This window comes from Phyllostomus hastatus, unplaced genomic scaffold (assembly GCF_019186645.2).
Source record: "Phyllostomus hastatus isolate PE091 unplaced genomic scaffold, TTU_PhHast_1.1 phas_scaffold_501, whole genome shotgun sequence".
Lineage (NCBI taxonomy): Eukaryota > Metazoa > Chordata > Mammalia > Chiroptera > Phyllostomidae > Phyllostomus > Phyllostomus hastatus.
Window position 1 is genome coordinate 8,350,001 of NW_025334033.1, and position 20,460 is coordinate 8,370,460.

The 20,460-nt window shown below is 49.5% G+C and overlaps 1 long non-coding RNA gene across 1 annotated transcript; it reads left to right on the forward strand.

The window, feature by feature from the left end:
- The first annotated feature begins 4,382 nt into the window (after positions 1-4,382).
- LOC123808558 lies at positions 4,383-12,297 on the forward strand. Its single transcript, XR_006783800.1, has 3 exons — positions 4,383-4,672; positions 5,981-6,267; positions 11,069-12,297. It is a non-coding gene; the product is annotated as an uncharacterized LOC123808558 (long non-coding RNA).
- Positions 12,298-20,460: the final 8,163 nt, after the last annotated feature.

Consider the following 20,460-nt stretch of genomic DNA (forward strand, 5'->3'; position numbering starts at 1 on the left):
TAAATTAGCTTCTACAATGACCCCCCTCCCATACCCCCACTTAGGGATAAGGTGTCACAGGACAGAATATCGAAGTCACGTGCCTACAAGTCCCACAGCCAGTAAGCAACTATGCCAGGATCTTAACCTCTAAACCATACACTAGAGTTGTATTGTCATTTAGTTCCCTCAACCTGCGAAGCAGGTGTTACCGCCCGTTTGACAAATATGGAAATGGACTCAGAGGGGTTGTTTGCCCAGGGCCCTGGGCTGACTGGGTCGCAGCCAGGATTTGAGCCCAGGCCCTTCTCCGAAGCTGATCCTCTTCTCACTGGGCCACACAGCGCCCCTGGCCTCAGCACAGGGACGAGTCTTCAGGCTGCCCTGCCTGAAGCTGCATCTGTGACATAGAGGAAATCGCAGTCCAAGTCTGGGCAGGTTCTGCAGGGTCAAGGAGGCAGCTGGCCAGAGGCTGGCAGGAAGTGTTTTGCTGAGCCGAGTCTCCAATACTCCAGAGCCCAGACAGCAACACCCACCCTTCCGGACACTCTCGCAGCGGGGTGGGTCTTCTGATGCACGGGAAGGGTGAAACCTACTCACTTCTCCGTGCTTTAGAGAACTATGCTGGGTAAGCGGCTATTGATATTCCAGCTTCTTTCAAGTTCTGGAGACCTTGAAGTCATTGTCAGCTGGTGGTAATTGTTAGCCTCACCATTTCTCAGGTTGGATCATTGAGGCATGAAGGGTGGACTCCTTCAATGAATCCTTTCCTGGTGTCTTTTATGTGTGACAAGAGGCAGGAGGAGTGGACAAAGGTATTTCAGGCACAGTTACTGCTCTCCAGAAGACACAAGTTAGGAGCAGGGATGTGCAGGATTCTAGGGCTTTCCATTGCCTGGTGAATGTGCACTGTTAATGGTGAAGCCACGGTGCTGGCCGCGTGATTTGGGGACTTAAAGCCATTCATACTGAAAGACTCCATTCTCATCTTCTGGCTGAAACATCACACTCCACTGCCCCTGCCCACCCATAACACAAATACAATATGTGCTCAACAAATGTTAATTAGCCTCATAAAAGACTCAGTAAAGGCTTTGGGGCAAAGGGAAGTGATGTTTCACTTGGGCCTTGAGGGGAATTTAGTTGGTGAAGAGATGGGGAAGATGAGCAAGGCCGCATGCCACGTTGATTAGACCGGCACTCAGAGTTCCCAAGTCTTTTACTTCCAGGGACCTGGCTACGACATGGTGACTTATACATCCTGTGTGAGAGATTTTGACTTCTCTTAGGCCCAGAACCACACTCTGCTCTCCAAGCCTTATCCCTGGCATGGAACTGCACCTGCCCAGAGGGAAAACCTGTTGTAAATTGCCACCAACGCAATGGACAGGTTGACAGGGATCCTATTTGAGGACCTGGCACATTCCATTCATTGCAGGGACCACACCCATGCTGAAGAGCTGACTGCAATGACAGAAAAGTCCTCTATCAACGCTCTCCAGTACAGTAGCACTAGCCACCTGTGACCGCCGAGAACTGGAAATGTGGCTAGTGAGCCTGGAGTATGAGTTTTACATTTATTTAGTTTTAGCTCAACAGCCACGCAGGGCGGGCTCGTCGCTGCGCATTGGGCTGTGCAGGTGCACACTGCTACCTGGTCGTGGACTGACAGCTCTCCGAGACCCTGACTGCGCCTGGCTTTGCTCACCAGCTTCTCCCAGGACCTGCACAGGGCCTAGGCGTGATTGGCACCCCATTAATTAAAATTTGCCAGATAAACAAATAAGCGAATTCTCTGTTTCCCTCACTAAATTCTATAATCACTTTAAGAGCAGAGACTGTCTTTCTTTGTGTGTGGGGAAAAAAACCCCACATAACATAAAATTTTCCATCTTAACCATTATCGAGTGTACAGTTCAGTGGTATTAACTTATCTTCACACTGTTGTACAACAAGAGACTTGTCACTTTGTATTCTCAGAACCCAGTACAGTGCCTGGCACACAATCTTAGTAAATATTGACAGGGATCGGGGAGCTCCAGGGTTTTGAGAAGGTCAGACTAGAGGTTCCAGTGCCATTTCCTACCCTCCCCCTCCCACTCCCTTGGGCTTTGAGAAAAACTTTGAGTGAAAACTCTAGAGCACTGGGTTATAAAAGAAGGTTCACAATATAATCCACAGGGCGTAAGGAATAAAATTAATTTATGTTTTTAAAATCTAAAATAAAGTTTAACCCACATAACCCCTGAGTTGAAAGTAGTATTACATGTATATACTTGTAAATATACAAATACTGGGGGTGTTGCCTTTCAAATTTTGTTGATTGGTTGAATGCCTCAGGCAATTGTATATTTAAATCATATCTATTTTTGAACTCACTCTTAGCAGAGGAGTCAAAATTCAAGTTCTGGCTCTCAAGTAAATTTTCAGTCTTAGTCATAAAATTGGCATCTTGTACTCCAGGAGCACTCAAAAAGGATTATAAATTGAGAGGGCTTAAAGAAGCCCTGGCTGGTGTGGCTCAGTGGAATGAGAGTGGACCTGTGAACCAAAAGGTCACTGGTTCGATTCCCAGTCAGGGCACATTCCTGGGTTTCAGGCCATGTCCCCAGTAGGGGGCACATGAGAGGCAACCACACATTGATGTTTCTCTCCCTCCCTTCCCCTCTCTCTAAAAATAAATATTTTTTTAAAAAGAGCATTTGAAAAAAATCCATTTTATGATCCTCAGTTTTCTATGCTCTTTCTTAAAGGTGATCTTTCTAAAAAGGCACCTTGGACAAGGCATCCTCTTTCACACTTAACGGAATAGGGGGCTTTACAAGAGAAAGTGGCACCTCCCGTCTGTTCTGACCCCCACTGCAGGCAATGCTTTGTGGAGCAGGTATGGGAATGCTGAGTGACTCTAGAATAGGGAAACAAATCTTTTTGAGAGTCGGGCAGTTTCTGATTCTTTGCTTTCAATAAAATTGAAGGAGACAGTAATCAAAGCACTAGTGGATCATTTAAAACAATTAGATAAATTAGGCGTATAATTTAGAAGAAGTTAAAAGAACTGAACGACATTTCATAACAAAACTCATTGGTTTCCATTTGTTTTTCTATCTATCCAGATATCTATCAACTTGAACAATGTTTCTGAATGTTTAAATCTATAAAAATAATGTAAGACAATAAAATAGATGATACATTTTTAGTCTAGCAATAAGTAACAGTCACCCACATATACATGGAATGGACTAATTAGTAAGAAAAGCTGCCCCTACCACCTCACTAAGAGATATATGCCCAAGAAAATTTATATTTAATAGCTGTTCATCAAATTTTATAATTATTTATATTGTTCTGATCAATTGAGAGTGTTAACCACTATAACAACTAAAGTCATAACAAAAATTCATAACAAAAATTGTTAGCACTTAGAGTTTTATGAACAAAGGAAGTTTTAACTAAAAAATTGTATTGGTTATTACTCAATACAAGATTTTCAATCGTAAAAATGTATTATGATAAAATCTATATTGGGGCGGAATGGAAATACAAGCTCCAGAAAGGAAAGCACCAGTGTAAATTACCAGCTGTTAAAGAATTAGTTTGTTGCTGAATTTCTTTAAACTGGATAATGATGTCAAAATACTATGCTATTTAGATTCCCTTGGCTCTTTAAAAGAGATACTAAAACGTTTACTTTAAAATGTCAATATTCATTTTTCTTTGAATTTTTGGAATGACTGTAACACATAACTCAAATAGAACCACACAGAAGTGAAAAGACTTCATGTTCATAAAAGGTTAGAAAGTCCCTGGCCAGGTACTCAGTTGGTTAGAGCAGCGTCCCCAAATCCAAGGTTGTGGCGGGTTTGATCCCAGCTCAGGGCACATACAATAATCAACCAATGAGTGTATAAATAAATGAAACAGCAAATTCATGTACCTCTCTCTCAAATCAATAAAATTTTTTAAAATGCTAGGAAGGGTATTCTTTATTGCTATTTAAGTTTGTGATGACAATTTTAATGCCAGCTTAAAAAATACAAGAGGGCATGTAATGTAAAAATAATCTTTTAGAGAACTTAAAAGCCACTGTCTGGGAGTTAAGGATCCCGTGTCTACAGCGCCTGCCCCCCTCTAAGGTACCGGGTTGGCCTCTGGAAGTCCATTCGCCCTGCTCTGCCTAATACAGGGAAATCTTTGATGTGGAAAAAACCCAGCCACGAAAAACAAAACAAATCCCTCCCCAGCGTGCCCTGCCCTGGGGCTCTGCCCGCCGCCAACCAGCCGCCCGGCCCAGGGCTCAACCCGCCCTCGGCCCCTCCCCACCAGCAGTGGCCGACCCAGTCTCCCGCCGCCTCCCCTGCCCCGCCCGCCCCGCCGCCTCCCAGCCCCAGCCGTCCAGCCCCGGAGTAAATAAACCTGCGGGCTGGGACCCAGACAATGGGCCTTGGCGAGGAGTTAATGGGCTGGGCCTCTCGCGTTAGCCGAGTGTGACCGGAGCTGGCAGGGGGTCTGGCCTGGCGCCAGCATCGATTACGACCAGACGGAGCCAGGGCAGACTTGGCACGGGCGGGCCCCACAGCTGGCAGATTCAGTCACCCTGGCCATGAGGGCATTTGGCCTGCCCCGGGCGCCCGCTGCCACCCGCTGGCCGCGCTCCCGCCGGCTGCCCGCGCGGCCCGTGGGGAAGGGCCGCATGGTGAGCCCCCAGACTCTCGGCCCTGACCTTTGGTCCTCCCCAGGGGACTGCCCCTGATCCGGCCTCTTCCTGTCCTAGGCTGCCTGGGAGGCTGTTCCGTGGCCCCACGGACTGGGGGTGGAACGTGGTGGGGGATGGGGCAGTGGCAAGGAATGAGAGAACCTGCGGAGTTTGCTAAGCTTGGCTGGTGTCTGTCAGCAGGAAGAGCAGGTGAAATAGGCCTGAATTCGTCTCCAGATTGGGGCCCCACGAGGCCTTTATTTTCCTGTGCCTTAAAAACCCTGCGGGGCCACTTGGCTCTGCTCCACCTCGGCGACCCCACCCTGCAGAAGGAGGGGGTCAGAAGGCCAGAGAGCCGACCTGAAGGGCTCTCCTGAGCTTCTGTGGGGGCTAAAAAAAAAAAAAAATCAATACTCTCCCTCCCACCTTCTAAATTCTTCTGACTGGGCTAATCATCAAAATAACAGACAGATTAACAGGAGAAAATGAAATTTTAATGCATGTACATGGGAATTCAAATGAGCATGAAAATTCCAAAGACAGTGAAGCAATACTGGGTTTATAGGACATATTTTGACAAAGGAGAAAAACGGTAGAGAGGTATTAAGATTTCAGAAGTGAGAATGGGCGATTTACAGGTAGTTGAGGAAGATCCGAACTGCCCTGCAGGAAAATTCTTACTGGGCAACTCAAACAATGGGACACAGTGGGTATCTGGCTAACAGGCTTGGCGTCTTCCTGACAAATGCTAGGGTGAAGATCCGAAGGTGATTAAGCCAAGGCTCCCTTCCTAAAGCAGGTTTTTCTGTCTTGAATCTCTTGGGAGGGAAAGGGGGGGAGGGCCAAAGATTCTTTCTGAGTCTTGCTGCTGCTCCTTTTTTAAAAAAATTTTATTTATTGATTTTAGAGGGAGATAAAGAAACATCAATTTGTTGTTCCACTTATTTATGCATTCATTAGTTGATTCTCATATGTGCCCTGACCAGGGATCAACCCACCACCTTGGAGTATGGGACGGGACAACACTCTAACCAACTGAGCTACCCGGCCAGGGCCTGAGTCTTGTTTCTTAATAAACAGCTTAAAATCAATATCCCAAAAGGCACCTTCAAGGTGGCAAAATTTTGGTTCCCTGCACTTCTCTGCTAAGCTGTTCATGTTGCAGTTTACAAGCTGGGCTTGGCTGGGTGAAAAGGAAATTCTTTGCTTTTTAAACTTCACTTCTAGTTCCCAGACTCTGCATGGACACTCGCCCCTGAGCAATGAAGTATATATAACTCTTCATCACGGCACGTGTCTCTACCTCAGGTTGGCTCCTTGTCCTATCCTGAGGAGATCCACGGCCTCACGGTCTTGCTGAGCAAAGATTTTGCAGGTTTGGCCTGACATCAGCGGCATAAATCATTCTGCTGGGAAGAGCCTCCGAAGCTGAGGGGATGGTCAGTACACCTCTTCCCCGAGAGGTCCAGGAAGCCCCACTGAGGAGAGAAAACACCTGGCCCATGCCCACAGGGATAGTCCCTGCTCCCGAAGGTGAAGAGCAGGGAGGTCAGGTCCTGCTAGAGCCTACTCATCCCACATCTTTGGAGCTACAGGTAGGAATGAATCCCATTCCAGAAAGCAATTTTTTTTTAGATTTTATTTATTTATTTATTTTTAGAGAGGGAAGGGAGGGAGAAAGAGAGAGAGAGAGAGAGAAACATCAATGTGTGGTTGTTGGGGGTTATGGCCTGCAACCCAGGCATGTACCCTGGCTGGGAATTGAACCTGCGACACTTTGGTTCACAGCCCGTGCGCAATCCACTGAGCTACGCCAGCCAGGGCTCCAGGAAGCAATTTTAATCCCATCCCACCCTATTACCCAGAGAGGGAAGCTGAACGAGGGGGCGAGAGAGACATTTGAAACGGACCACCCCAGCCAGAGTGGAGGAAAGGCAGTTAGGTCTCCCACCCCTTCCTGTTCTTCCTGGAACCCTCAGTTTCCCTCCCTCAAGCTCTAGGACCACATCCTTTCCTTTTCCATGAGCTCTGTTCTCAGAGGGTGTTTGACAGGTGTGATGACTGACTAGCTGAGAGTGGGACTTGGGGTGGAGGGACAATATGTGGCCCACCAAACTGAATGAGGACACAGTGACAAGAAACAAAGCTGGTCTAGACAAGGGATGAGAAATGTACAGACATTTTGGACTAAAGAGAGGAATGATGGGAAGGATGACTTTTCTAAAAGAAATATGGGCTTTTGATAGAGAAATAAAAATACAGACAACTCTTTTTTCCCCTCTACACTTACTTTTTATTTTTTTTTAAAGGTTTTACTTCTTTTTAGAGCAGAAGAGAGGGAGAAAGAGAGGGTGAGAAACACTGATCAGTTGCCTCTGGCACGCCCCCAACCAAGGACCTGGCTCACAACCAGGGCATGTGCCCTGATGGAGAATCAAACCGGCAATCCTTTGGTTTGTAGGATGACGCCCAACCCACTGAGCCACACCAGTCAGGGCTACACTTACTTTTTAGTGTCCTTTAAGGACCCACAAAAAACACTTAGGTCGTTTAGGAACATAAAATGTGCTATGCATAACTTGGCTCATAAAATTGTCACCTTTGTTACACGGTTTTAGAGATGTGAAGGCCTGTTCAAAACGTGTTGTTAATGGAGAGTCTTTATTTTTCCCCAATATTTTTTAAAACCAAAAGACTCAGGGAGTTTGAATTTTGTCTTCACCCCTGGCCTTCACATCTACAGCCCAGGACTCATCCTTTAGGCGTCCGTTTACACAGAAGCTTGCAGGACTCTCACTCTGGAGACCCCACCCACACCCCCCCCCCGCCCCCACCCCCTGGGGCAGCCACAGGGGGCCTGTGCTGAGAAGGGCCTGCGCTTGGTTTAATAGTCTGCAGTTGCCATGTTAAAATTTCTTCATTATCTTTAAACAAGAGGCCCACACTTTCATTTCGCCCTGGGTCCCACAAACTACCTAGGGAATTCTGCTTGCACCCTACCAGTCCCTCTGCCTGAGGCCAACGCTGACCTTCCTGCCCTGGACCCTGGGGGCCATTCGTTGCTGGTCCTTAATAGCACAGTCTCTCCAGGCTCCCTGGATGGCCTTGCCCTTTCTTAACTCTCCTTCTTCTCTGCAGGCCTCTGCATTCCTCTCCTGACCCTCTTCTGTCCGTGTACCCCCCCTCCCCCGCCCCCAGCTCATCAGCATCTCCTTCCTACATCCCCCTTCAGGCTCTGGGGACCACCTGGAGCATGCAGCACCGCTGAGCCCGCTGAGCCCGCTGAGCCCGTTTCCAGTGTGGAGTCAGTTTGAGCAGCCCCGCTTGCTCCTCACTCCCGCTGGGGTTCCCCTCCAGAAGCCCAGTTCACGCAGAGCAGGAAACCTTCAAAGCAGCCATGCCTTCCTGGTTGTTCCTTTCGCATCCTGATCCAGTCTGAGGGTGTTTTTGCAGTTTCCCTGTCAGCTTGGTGGGAAAAGTTCAGAGACTCTGTCTTCCTTTCTGGCCTCCTTTCCAGATGGAGGAGCTTTCTCTCAGCTGCTCCCCTGCCTCACTTCTCGAGGAAATTGGTGTCTTTCGTCCTCCCTCCCCTGCCAAAAAAGGTCCATTCTCGAGCCTTATCCTGCAAGCAGGTGTGTGTGTGTATGGAGAAGGGGTGGCATCTGAAGCGCAAGGCAGGTCGGAAGTCAGCCAACTGCCTGGCTTTAGGGTCTCTTTGCCAAGGCCCCCCTGTGGAGTTAGACTCTCAGAGGCCTGGGGAGGGCGAAGCATGGGAAGAGAACTCCCGGGGCTAGGAGGACATTAGCAGCCTTCACTAGAGCACTTGCAACACCCATTCTGGAAGAAGGTGATGGACTGTTCACAATTTGCTTCTCCTGGACATACTTCCTCGTGGCCTGTGACAGATGGGGATGTGCCCCACCTGATGCCTCCTGTGAGGAAGTTGAGGCACTGAGGCTACTCACTGGAAAGAACCTTGGATCCCAGGGGTCTAAGCAGGGAGGGGCCTCTGCTTCCAGAATGTGTGGCAGTCATTCCCGATCCAAATTGGGAGTTTTCTAGTTCTCCCAAGCCATTAGTGTTGCTCAGCACTCTAACTCCCTCAATTCCCCCAAATCTAGCATAGTGCTCAGGGAAGTGTGTGAACACAGTTGATGTCCCTGCTTTCCCTCCTTCCCATGCCAGTCATAGCCACTCACTGCAGAAGAGCCTGCCAGGCCAAGGACAAGCCCCTGGGCTTCAAGTCTACCTTTCAAGATAGCACTGAAGCCAGCCAGATCTGGGGACATCTCCCCAGACCTGGGGACTGGACTAAATAAGTGGGACTTGTAAGCAGGCCAGGAGGCAAGGGGAGCAGTAGACCAAGAGGCAGCAAGAACAGGCTCTGAACATTTAAATCCCCAAAGAATAGGTGGGCTGATTTCCAGAGAGACCCCTGTGGAGCAGATTCAGCTGGCAGAGGCGTATCTGTTTGGGGTCTGGAGAAAGGGGGAAGGGGTCTGGGATGGGAGAAGGGCAGAGGAGCACTTGAGGGCAGTCAGCAAAAATTCCTTCTTCCCCCCAAAAGGGAAGAGGAGTAAGGGTGGAAATTACCCTCTTAAGCAAGACTGCCAAGATGCTGGGTAAAAGTGGAAGAAAAAGACGTACACAGAGCAGGAAAATCACACGATTGGAATCAAAGTGATTCACTGAGTCTAGTGGTAAAAGAAGGAAGGGAATTAGAGCGAGTGTTGAAATTTCAGCCATCTTAGCCCATCTTGTGACCAGGCACTGCCTGGGGCTTTCCCTGCAGAAGTTCTGCAAACAGACTCGGAATACCCTTTGAGGTCAGAGATGTTGTGTGCCAAGTAAGGACGCCCTTCCCAGCCAGGTGAGGCTGGGAAATGCCCGCCCAGCCAGGGACTACGTTTCCCAGTTTCTCTTGCAGTAAATGTGGTACTGTGTGACCAGTGCTCACTAACAGACAATGAATGGACATGGTATGTGTCATTTCCAAGCTGATGTGGCTAAGAAGCAGATGTGCCGCCCTGGCCAGGTGGCTCAGTTGGTTGGAGCATCCTCCTGTACACCGAAAGTTTGCAGGTTTGATCCCTGGTCAGGGCACATACCTGGGTTGCAATTCAATCCCTGATCTGGAGCACATATGGGAGGCACCCAATTGATGTTTCTCTGCCTGTCCCTTCTTCTCTCTCTAAAATCAAGAAACATGTCCTCCGGTAAGGATGAAAAAAAAAAGCTAAAAAATAAAAAAGCAGCACGTGTGCCTTTTCCACCTGCTCTTTCCCCAGCTGTAGTGGCTTTGGAAGGTCCGTGTGAGGCTGACTGAATGACAGGCTAGAGAGAGCCCAGATCCTTGAACCACCACATCAAAAGCCACCCACCAAACAAACACCCTCAGTAGACAACAGTGTGAATGAGAAACAGACTCTTTTTTTGTCTTAAACCATTAAGGTTTGGGGGGGTTATGTAATGGAGCACCTAGTGTTCCTTATATCTCTGACCCAGAAATTGCACGTATAGGAATGTTTCCTAAAAAAATAATCAAAGATGCAAAGATTTATAGAGCCTAAGAACAATGAGCAAAATCTTAAATGGTTTTAGTCAGTGAGCACTGCACTGGGCTCTGAAATATGGGAATGGGAAGTGGGAAGAGAAAGCAGACTGGGCAACTGCACGGTAGTGCAAATACTAATAGTTGTGATGGCAAATAAGGAAGAACAGGTTGAGAAGAAAATAAGAAAACTGGTCAAGCCCTGTGTTTAACACTTGTGTAAGCTGAACCATCTGAACAAACATTTTGGAAGAGGTTGGTGAATAGATCCTGGCATGGAAATACGTTGTTAATTGCAATCAGGGAGTAATCAGCATTTTGTTCCCTAAGAAACCCTTTGACACATGATTAAATTGTCAAGGTCTCTTTTACCTTTTATATCTGGATTTCTCTAGCACAAGTACCCTCACATTAGTGTTTTCATAAATCTGAAGCCTTTTCTTCTTCCCTTCGTAAGTGATCCTTCTCACCATCCTTTCTGGCCCCAGGCGGTGATGGTAGTGATGATAGAGTAAGTACTAGTACTGATGTTTAAAATACACTATATTTATACATTGCTTATACTTTCAAATACATGTTCACTATTTTGCAGGATTGTTATTACCACTACAAATGGCATTTTTTGGAGTGACAACTTGCATACACCAGAAATGATTTTCATGGTTCTGTCATTTTGTATTTTTGAAATAGTGATTTCAAATATGAGCAGAAAGTGAAAAAAGAAAAAGGAGGGAAAAACTGTTCCCCTTTGGTCACTATGCATAGTCAGGATAGGCCAGGGTATGCTGTAGTAGAAAGTAACTCTGAAATTCCAGTGAACACAAAAAGGTTTTTTTCTCTCATAGGATCTGTGTTCGTCCCAGATTGGCTCCACACCGTTCTTGGGGACCCAGGGTTACGGAAGTTACACCATGTCGTAGCTGCGTTATCTGGAACAACAGGCCTCCCTAATCACTGCAACAAGGGACGAGAGAGTCAAGAATGGCACGTGGGTATTTTCTGCACCAGCCTGGAAGTGACACATATCATTTCTGCTTGTATTGTATTGCTCAGAACTCATCACGTGGCCCACCTAACATGAAGAACTAAATACAATGTTTAGTGAGCACCACTGTCTCTGCCATAATTACTATGTCTTCTCTCATCCTGTCTACCATTTCCTCTCTGGAGCTGCCTGTTTTCTATTTATCTTAACCTACACACGGCAATCTGACTTTCTGACATAGTACTAGGCCAGGGGACAAATGCGTGCTGTCGTTTCCTCCTCCCCTGCCCCGCCGCCACTGTTCACTGGTCACGGCTTTCTTTTCTGTGAGTCCAAGAGAAAGCCTCAGGACCTTCCCCAACAAAGGTGGCTGCCAGTCTCTCAGGATCATCACTAGAGATGAAACACACTTGCTATTCTTTGCCTAAGGAGTCCCGCTGCCCCCTGGGACATGAACTGGCTTACTCGACTCCACTGCTTTCTCTGGGATGGGACACGAGGCCAGCAGGCACTGGACCATTTCTGTTGTTTGTGCCGTGTACAAACACCTAACCTGGGGCCCCCATGTCACCCATGTTTTCTGGGCTCTGGTATTTTCCCTTCAACTTCTGCCACTTTGATCAGGGTAAGAACAATCAAAGGAAACTTGACTTCCTTCACAGCTAACATGGGCGAACACAAGAAAAGGAATCTTTAGGGGAAAAAACAGAAACACAAGTCTTTCTGACCCAGGACTTTGGAATGGAACAGTCCAGACCTGCTCTCCAGAAGCCTCTACGGTTTCACAGGTCACTCCCCTAAACCGAGGAAGGGAATGTTTTGTTCCTACCCTCAGTGATGCGGAGCAAAGAGAATATCCTTCAGTTAAAAAAATGTAGTAATGAATTTAAAGAGGAAAGGAAATATTCCTTTTCTTACAGGATGAACAAAGTAGGATCTTCATAAGAAAATCAGAATCCTCTCAGCCGTTAAAACTCTGCTCACCACTTTCTGTTTCTTGAGCGCTTTACCCTGAGCCTCTGGGTTCTCCGGTAAGAGACACTTTAGAAAATAGAGAAGTTGGGGCCGGCTACTGGCTTCCTCGGGTTTTTTCCCTTTAAGTTGTTTCCCAAAACTTCTAAAGTCCTCACGTTATATACAAAGTGAAGATTTGTTCTCTTATGCCAATAGTCCAGAAGTCTCTCCCCACAGAAGTTTTCACTACTGTTGCTGTTTGGAATTGGCTCAGCAGACGTAAACAGGGTCATCTGGGGCCAAAGAGGGTGGGTGTTTAGTTTTCAAGTTCTGGGGTTAAGAGTGAAAGCATGTGACTCCAGCCTGGCCAGGAACAGAGAAGCCTTTGTGTGCCGGAGCGAGCGATTGGCAGTCCCGAGGCTAAACGCAGGGGGAGAAGGGAAGAGCGCTGACACAGGTTTCAAGGGTCTGACAGGACACCACTGGAGGGAGGTTAACTCTTTGTGTCAGGCTCAGAGGCTTCCGTGGGGAGCTTCTCTGCGGCTCATGCTAGAGCAAAGAACTTCAAAAAGAAAAAAAAACCCACAAAAACAAATGGAGCTTCCTTCGCTTGCAAAGGAATACTTGCACTCCTGTAGCTGATGTTGAGATGAGGCAGGCTAAAGCAACTGGGAGCAAGAGCAGTGTCGGGGAGGAGCTGAGGATTGATAGATAATCCATCAGAACTTCCTTGGAGTCGTAACATCTAAACACTGCAGGTGTTCCATGGCGAATGCTCCCCCCAGCTCCTCCCCCTTCTCCTGCTGGATGGCTAGGATGAACCAGAGAAGAGAGCAGGGCAGGCTAGACCACAAGCTCCTCCTCACCGGCCCTCCTCAGCATGGTGGTTGGCAGAGCGCTACTAGAGGGAGGCTGGCAGGCTGCTGACTCAGCCCACGCGGCTCTCTACCCCTAGGCACCAGCAGCCCACTGGCAGCATCACTCACCAAGGTGCTGGGGACCCACCGGCGCTTGGCGAGCTTGGGCTCTGCTCACGGTCAACACTGGGCGACGCAGGTGGCCCTCAGCCTGGCCCACCGTCCTATGCCGCTCAGAGCCCACCTGCTCCAGTGCCAATCAATGTGCCTTTCCCTAATCCCACCTCGGCCCAGATACTGCTGCATTGAATATTTTTGAAGTGAGCAGGTCAAGTTTCCTAAAAGTCTGCAGAATCTGACTTTCAGACTTTGGCAGAGGGAGGAAAAAAAGAAAGTTCAATGAAATCCTGGGTCCCAGGGACGCCTCAGGAGTTCAGAAATAAACGTGGCAGTGGGTGGAACACTATGCCAAACGTCACATCAGCACTCACCCCATTCATCCATCGTTACTCATCACTCCTCCCTTCCACAAAGATTTCTGAGCACGTGCAAGCGACGAGTCCTTTGCTGGACGGTAGGGATACAGTCGTGAATGAGACAGACTGGCTCCCGCCACCAGGAGCCATGATTCTACCGAGACACGTACACAGCCACACACACACAAGTGTGCACAGGGCCCCAGGCCCTGGCCGGCCAGCCCTGTTAGCTAGAACATGTCCCGACACACCGAGGTTAGGGCACGTGTAAGAATCACCCGTCTGGCCGCAGTCATCAAGGGTATTAAAAGACTTAAGTGATTTCCAGAAAACATGTAGCAGATTCATAAAACTCTTAAGACCTAAATTCCTTCCCACTCAACAATCTTAAACCATCTATTTTGTGTATAGGAGATGTTCAATGAAAGGAATCAATGTCTGTTAAACTAAAAAAAAAAAAAAGAATCAATGAATGCATAAATAAGTGGAACAACAAGTTAATGTTTCTCTCACTCTGTCAAAAATCAATCAATAACTTTTTTAAATGGTGATGAGTGTACTGGGTAAGTAAATGGTGACCGCCAGTGGTGAGAGGTTGTCCTGATGGAATGAAGTCTTGCCTTACCAGTGGACTCAGTTTTCCCAGTCTGTGAAGTGCCACTAGGCTCTCTCCACTTTCCCGGGAGGGGTCACTGCTGCCTGGCGATCGATCTGTGGCAGCACCGCCTCCTGCTTAGGCAGGAGCCTCACGGAGCCCAGGCCTGACTGACGTACCCGACGTGGGGCTGATGGAGTTTTCCGCAGTTGCTGTTTAAAACAGTACCCAGTCCACCTGAATGTGTGTGTGTGTGCGTGCGTGCAGTGCCTATGAAATTGGTGCCCAGTGCTCAAGGGCACTCAGCAAAATAAATGATGTGTTAGAAATGAGGTTGCCACCAGGCACTGAACCCTCTCCACTTCAAAGACAGAGTCACTGGGCAGAACCCAGGACTCACTTGGGTGAAAAACAAGAACCTTTCATGAGAGCTCCCAGAGCGGCCACCTTTTTGCCCTTGACAGCTCCTTGGTCTCCCAGGGCCCCAGGCCACACATCTTCAGCCTTCAGCGTCTGATCGCTTCCCATCAGTTCCTTTGGTGCCAGTCCTGAGATGCCTGAGGAATGGCACCCAAGCTCACCGCCCACCAAAAGCTGGGTAAGACAGCAGGGCTGCAGAGAGAACTGCGGCCACAAACACCTGTCTGTGTGGTAATGGGGTGTTCTCCCAAAGAACCAGACCGTTGTCACGGCTTCAGCCTGCGAGGTGCTGAAGGAAAGCATGCGTCTCTGGAGTCTGGAACTCAGTATAATAAACACAGGTGCGTCCAGAGAGCGCACTGCCCTCCTTCATGCTGCATCCAGAGGGTGGAGTGTCTAGGGTCACAGGTAATGCCTTGTAGTATGAGCCAAGTCAGGAGCAGGAAGAGGAAAGAACTGGTTTTGGTTTCTAAGTTTTTGTACTACTTGGTCTTCATAGATACGCAGTCTGGCCCTACCCCACTTTGCAGGGGAGGACACCAAGGACCAGAGAGGTGAAGTCACTTCTTTGCCCGAAGTCCTTCAGCCACTTAGTGACAGAATCAGCCTAAAAACCCCGTCTCCTCAACCCTCATGGGTTTCTTTTGGGACACAAATCTGAGGGCAGGGATCCTGTGGCCTCTTTCTTTAAACTCTGTGCATGGGTACAGGTGGTGTCTTGCTCACGGGAAGAGGCTTGGCTCAGCCAGTGCTGCTGACTCATTCGGTGGACCTCGTCTCTGCTCCTGGGCAGAGCTTGGCGTTAATTCAAATGCTAGTGTCAAATCCACCTGCAAGGTAGCAGTAAGCCAGGGGACCCTGAATGGCAGCAAAAGCACCAGCCAGAAAGGACATCATTGACTCTTACCCTCCCCTCAGGGCAGTTCCAATTCTGATTCCACTCCAAGCCTTCCCATCAGGAGGACAGACACTTCTCACAGGGGAAGCAGGGGATTAAGGGCAGAGTGACTGGGTTTAGTGGTGCAATGGAGTCTCATTTTCCACAGGAACTGGTTCCAAGACCTCCTGTAAGGCAAAATCACATGACGTGAAAATTGCCCTTAAAAATCCTTTCAGACACCCATGAAATACAACAAGCAGACATATCACTTCTGAGGAAATCCCAGACAGCCAGCTTTTCCTCCAGCTTGGAAGACAGCTCTGTAGCCCCAGCTGAGCAGCAAAGAAAACCGCTGGCGCTCAGGGCCACCCTGGACCAGAGAAACTTATCTCTGAGTATGACACGATGCGGGTGTGACACAAGGCCAGGGAAGCGCTGTCATGCATGTTCCCATGTCACACTCACTGCAGGCACCGCATGTCCACTGAGTGGAGGGCAGGGGACCACCTGCTGCACTGCATCACCATATACATCTCTCTCCCCCTGTACATGCCCCTGAACAGAGCTGGCACAGTGATCTCGTGCAGATGAATGGGCGCTCCAGGAATCTCCACCTTAATGCCCATCTCTCAACACGCTGCCACTCCTTTGAATGCCTGACCCACAGAAACTGCGAGATAAATGTTTGTGACTTTAAGCTGCTAAATTTTGGGACATTTTGTTACATAGAATAAGAGTGCAGAATTCCAACACAAGGGGATAGCTGGACAGGCAAGCTAAGGAATGTGAACTGGATTCAGGAGGGCGAGTTTTCCAGCGGAGAGCGACAGCATTGGGTCTGCCTGGCTGCAGAGAGCTCACTGCGGAAGGGGCAAGGCTGGCAAGGAGGCCAGTTAGGAGGCTCTACAGTTGTCTAGGCGAAAAGAAAAAAAAAAAAGGCCTAGGACAACACAACAGAGATAGAAGATAGTTATGAGACAGTTCCTAGTAAGAATGGTCAGACCTTACTGATCAGCTGCCTACAAATAATTTTTAAATGAAAGTAATATCGGTTAACATAAATGGACACCTTAATATGTGCCAAGCACTGTTCTAAGTGCCTTACATATATTCACACATTTAATGCTCACAACACCCTTAACATACATACTACGGTCATCTCATTTTACAGATGAGGAAGCTGAGGCACAGAAAAGCATGCAACCTGCCCAATGCCCTTCAGCGGGTGAGCAGCAGAGCCTGGGCTCAAACCTGGGCAGCTGTACCTTTAACTTCTCACTGGACTTCCTGGGGAGGGGTGAGAGAGAGAAAGGGAGGGGCAGGGCAGGCTGGGGGTGAGCTCTCAGGTTTCTAGTCCAGGCTGGGCCACCGAGCGCATGCAGCCTTCCTTACCCAAAGTAGGAGCAGATGACTTGACTTGAAAGAAAGACAGTACATCACCAATCACCTACTAATTCCCTGTGTACCTCATAGGAGCTGCTAATGGGCTCAACTACAATCCAGCACGTGAAATGTAGAATAACATCCGGACGTGGCACCAGGCTGCACTTCTACCACACTCCAGTAAAAATAAACCTCTCTGTCCAAATATAGAGTGGTTAGAAGTGCCATGTTTTACAGGAGAAGAGGCAGTTATTTGGCATTAAAAATAGACAAGTTTTGGCTTCCCTGCAGATCTGGGCAACGGCACTGCAAATTTCCAAGTGGAAACCCAGAAGGACGGGCTAGCCCCACCCCCCGAGACTGACTCAGCTACTTAAAATGCCCAATAGAAAACTGCATCCCTTTTCTGGGCCTCAGTTTACTCCCTCGTACAACAAAGAGGTTAGGCAACACGGGGCAGCGCCCCTTCAAGCCCCCACCATCTATGAGGGGAGGCACTGGAGTCCAAAGCTGGTCCTCAGAGAGCCAACAGCTCCCCAAGGCATGGGCACGGCGAGGCTTGGCCCTTTGGCTCTCAGCTTACTGCTGACAGGACCAGGGGTGGTTTTCCCCAAGGATTTTGAGAACTCTGTCAAGAGCTTTAAATTACCCTCTTGAGTCAGACACATTGTTAATCCACAAAGAAATACAAGCCAGGAAGTTCCCCTACAACTAGCCTACCTCCTAAAATGCCCCCTCCGCTTGACAGGGACAGGGCAGTGGGGGTATCGGCAGGTCCTTTGCATGCGGTCCCTCTAGTCCCTGGAGGCTGGTACAACTGTGTTTTACATATGGAAGAACTGACAGCTCAGAGGTTACATAACTTGCCTAAGATCATTCAGCTGTTGGAGGCTGAAACTGGTCCGGATTCAACACCCGTGTCTTTCCACCTCATGGGGCCTCTGCTGTGCTGATTACTGTGAGGTCAGAAGGCTCTTCTCCGCTCCAGCAGGGGAAGGGAAGTCCTGACAAGCTGGGAGCCCCAGGGGCAACTCAGGATGGCAGCTGAGACACAAGATAGGAGTCTCACATTCCCTCATGGGTCCCCTTGCATTGTTACCACACCTTGAAACAGAGCAGCTTTGCTTTAAATGGTTTTATTAAAAACTGTACCAATTGATGAAGGAAAGACACACACACACACACACACACACACACACACACGCATGTGAAGAACGAAAAGCCAAATACTCTGTACAGGTTAAAAAATAATGGGTCCCTATTCCCCTCCCTCTTTCCCTGCTGCTTTCCCACAGGCAGAGTGCCTAGAACCCAGGGAAACTGATCCCAGCTGGACAGCATGCTACATTCTCACTGGGTCTCCCCTGGCAGCCCTGTGGACCCAGGGATGGGGCCCCTCTGGGCGGTGCTCAGAGTGGGGAGAGAGGCACCGGCCACCTGCGCGGAGGGGCCATGTGAACCTGGGAGCCTGCACAGGCTCCGAGCACCTTCAGCTGCGCACCTCTGGAAGTGCTGGGCGTTCCCTGTCACTCCCTCGGGGCTCTGAGTCGTCACAAGCCCGCCTGCCCCCTGCCCAATGTCCCCAGGAGGCTTCACAGGCTGGTAAGTTAACCCTTTCCTGGGACAATTCTGGCCTAGGTGGCTTGCCACCAAGGGTCCCTGCCTACACACAGAGAGGTCCTAAACTTCCTCCAGCTGAGGCTGCAGCACTGATTCACAGAAGCCCTGAGGGCAGCGGCAATTTAAGTCTTTCTGCTTCTGCTGCTCTCTTCTCCCCACCCCGCTGCATCAAGTCTGCCCCCAAAGACAAGCGTTCGTGGGGCAGTGCACTTCTTGCTGACTAGTACGGTCAAGTGGCTCCCCAGCCTCCTTCCCAGACGACTTCAGGCAGATGGAGGCCCTAGACGGCCATCGCAATCAACATCCTCCCTGCCATGCCCAGTCAGAAGCCACCCTTGGACAGGGCTTGGCCAATGGGGACGGTGAGACAAGACAGCTGGGCCTCTCAGACACTCTGAGCATGCCTGCCACATAAGCTCTGGAAACAGACCTACTCCCCTAGGGGGTTCGGGAGGTCACTGGGAGGTGATCTTTTTCTGCCTCAGATTGAGCAAGAGAAGGCCAAGGGGACAGCTCTCCAGCAGCCCGGACTTTGAAGCAGGCAAAGTGGGAGGCCAGGCCCAGTCCTCCAACCGGCTGGGGAAGAACAAAACGTCTGGCCTGGGGGGTTCCCTCCCCAGTTCTGTCCACAGGCTTCCAGAAACCCCTGCTCTGGGGTTCTGAGTTGGAAGGGCTGTTTTAACCCTGAATAGCAGGCTTCCCTTCCTCCAGGGCATTTCTACAACCAGGAGGGAGGTTGGTTTCCAGTCCCTCTCCCACCCCCAACTGTCAGCAAACCACAAAAGCTCTGCAGCAAAGTCTTCAGCTGGTTACAGGTCAGGACCCAGGTCAGACTCTCCCTCCCTCTAAATCTGATTCTCCACCCCCTCACTGGAGACAGCCAAGCCTCTGGGGGTGGGGGTGGGGGGGAAGAGGGGGCCCAAGGGGAGGGACAAGACTCCTGAGGCTGGACTTGAGGAATGTTCAGACCAACTCACCAGGCAGAGGGGGAAGGGGCCCCGGTCTAGATCACTAGGCCAATTAAAAACAGCAGCCAGGAGGAACCTCTCCCTCCTGGGGCTATTCTGCTTCTGTGAGTTACCCCCTGGGTTTTCTGGGGGAGGTGAAAGGAGGGAGGTTTTAGATTTGTCCCGGCTTACTTAGGGTAGTTTAGTACTTGGCTTCACAGAAGATGGAGCCGGTGCAGTCAGACCATGCTCCACCCGGCCCCAGGCTCAGTGTTCAGATGGGCTTGTCCAACTCTGGGCTCAGTTCTCGGCACAGGCCCTCCTGGGCCTGGCGGGGTCCCTGAAGTGGGTGGCTTTGCCTCAGCACCAAAGTAGGGGCCATTTATTTGCTCTCTCACTCAGCTTGGGTGGAAAGTCTGCCAAGAGGGGTTAAAAATGGTTGGTAGGAACAACCCTGGCTTTCTTGTGTGTTCCAGTCAAGCATATACCAGTGGCCTGCCTGTCACCGCCTGGGTCCAGGAGAGGGGAAAACACCACACGTCCTCTGCACATCCCAAATGGCCTGGCGATGCGTGGAGAAAGCTGAATTTCCCAGCGGTCAGCGCATCCAGAGCCAGTCCTCATGCCTGTTCTCTGGGCTCCTTCTCGTAAGCAAGAACTCATCTTAGCAGACAAACCATGGTATACACCCTGAGAATACAGTTCTGGCCACGAAGAGGTAATACCTCCAGAACATCTAAGTAGAATAAAACAAAGGCTTTCGCAGTTTGAGGTCCTTCTCCTTGGGGCCACTGTGAGCCCATATGGCACCTTCGTACAAATCAGGAAAGGTACCGGTTTTTCTGGGCAGACACAGCCCTATATAAGGGCAGACAACGTGGTGAGCAGAGCACAGGCTGGGTTTTAGCTTCTGCTGCAGTATCTTCTTCCTCTGCAGGTGCCCTTGTGCAGTGAGCCTGCCTGACATCCAGATCAACACTTCTGCCTTCCAAAGCACTGCAGACCTCCTCTTCGCAGCACGGGAGGTGCTGGGACTTGTGCAGATTTGAGAGTCTGCTCTGGACTGCTCCTGTTTCCTTGGGGAGCCCGGGGTCTTCTCTGCCCAGGAAAACCATCTTTC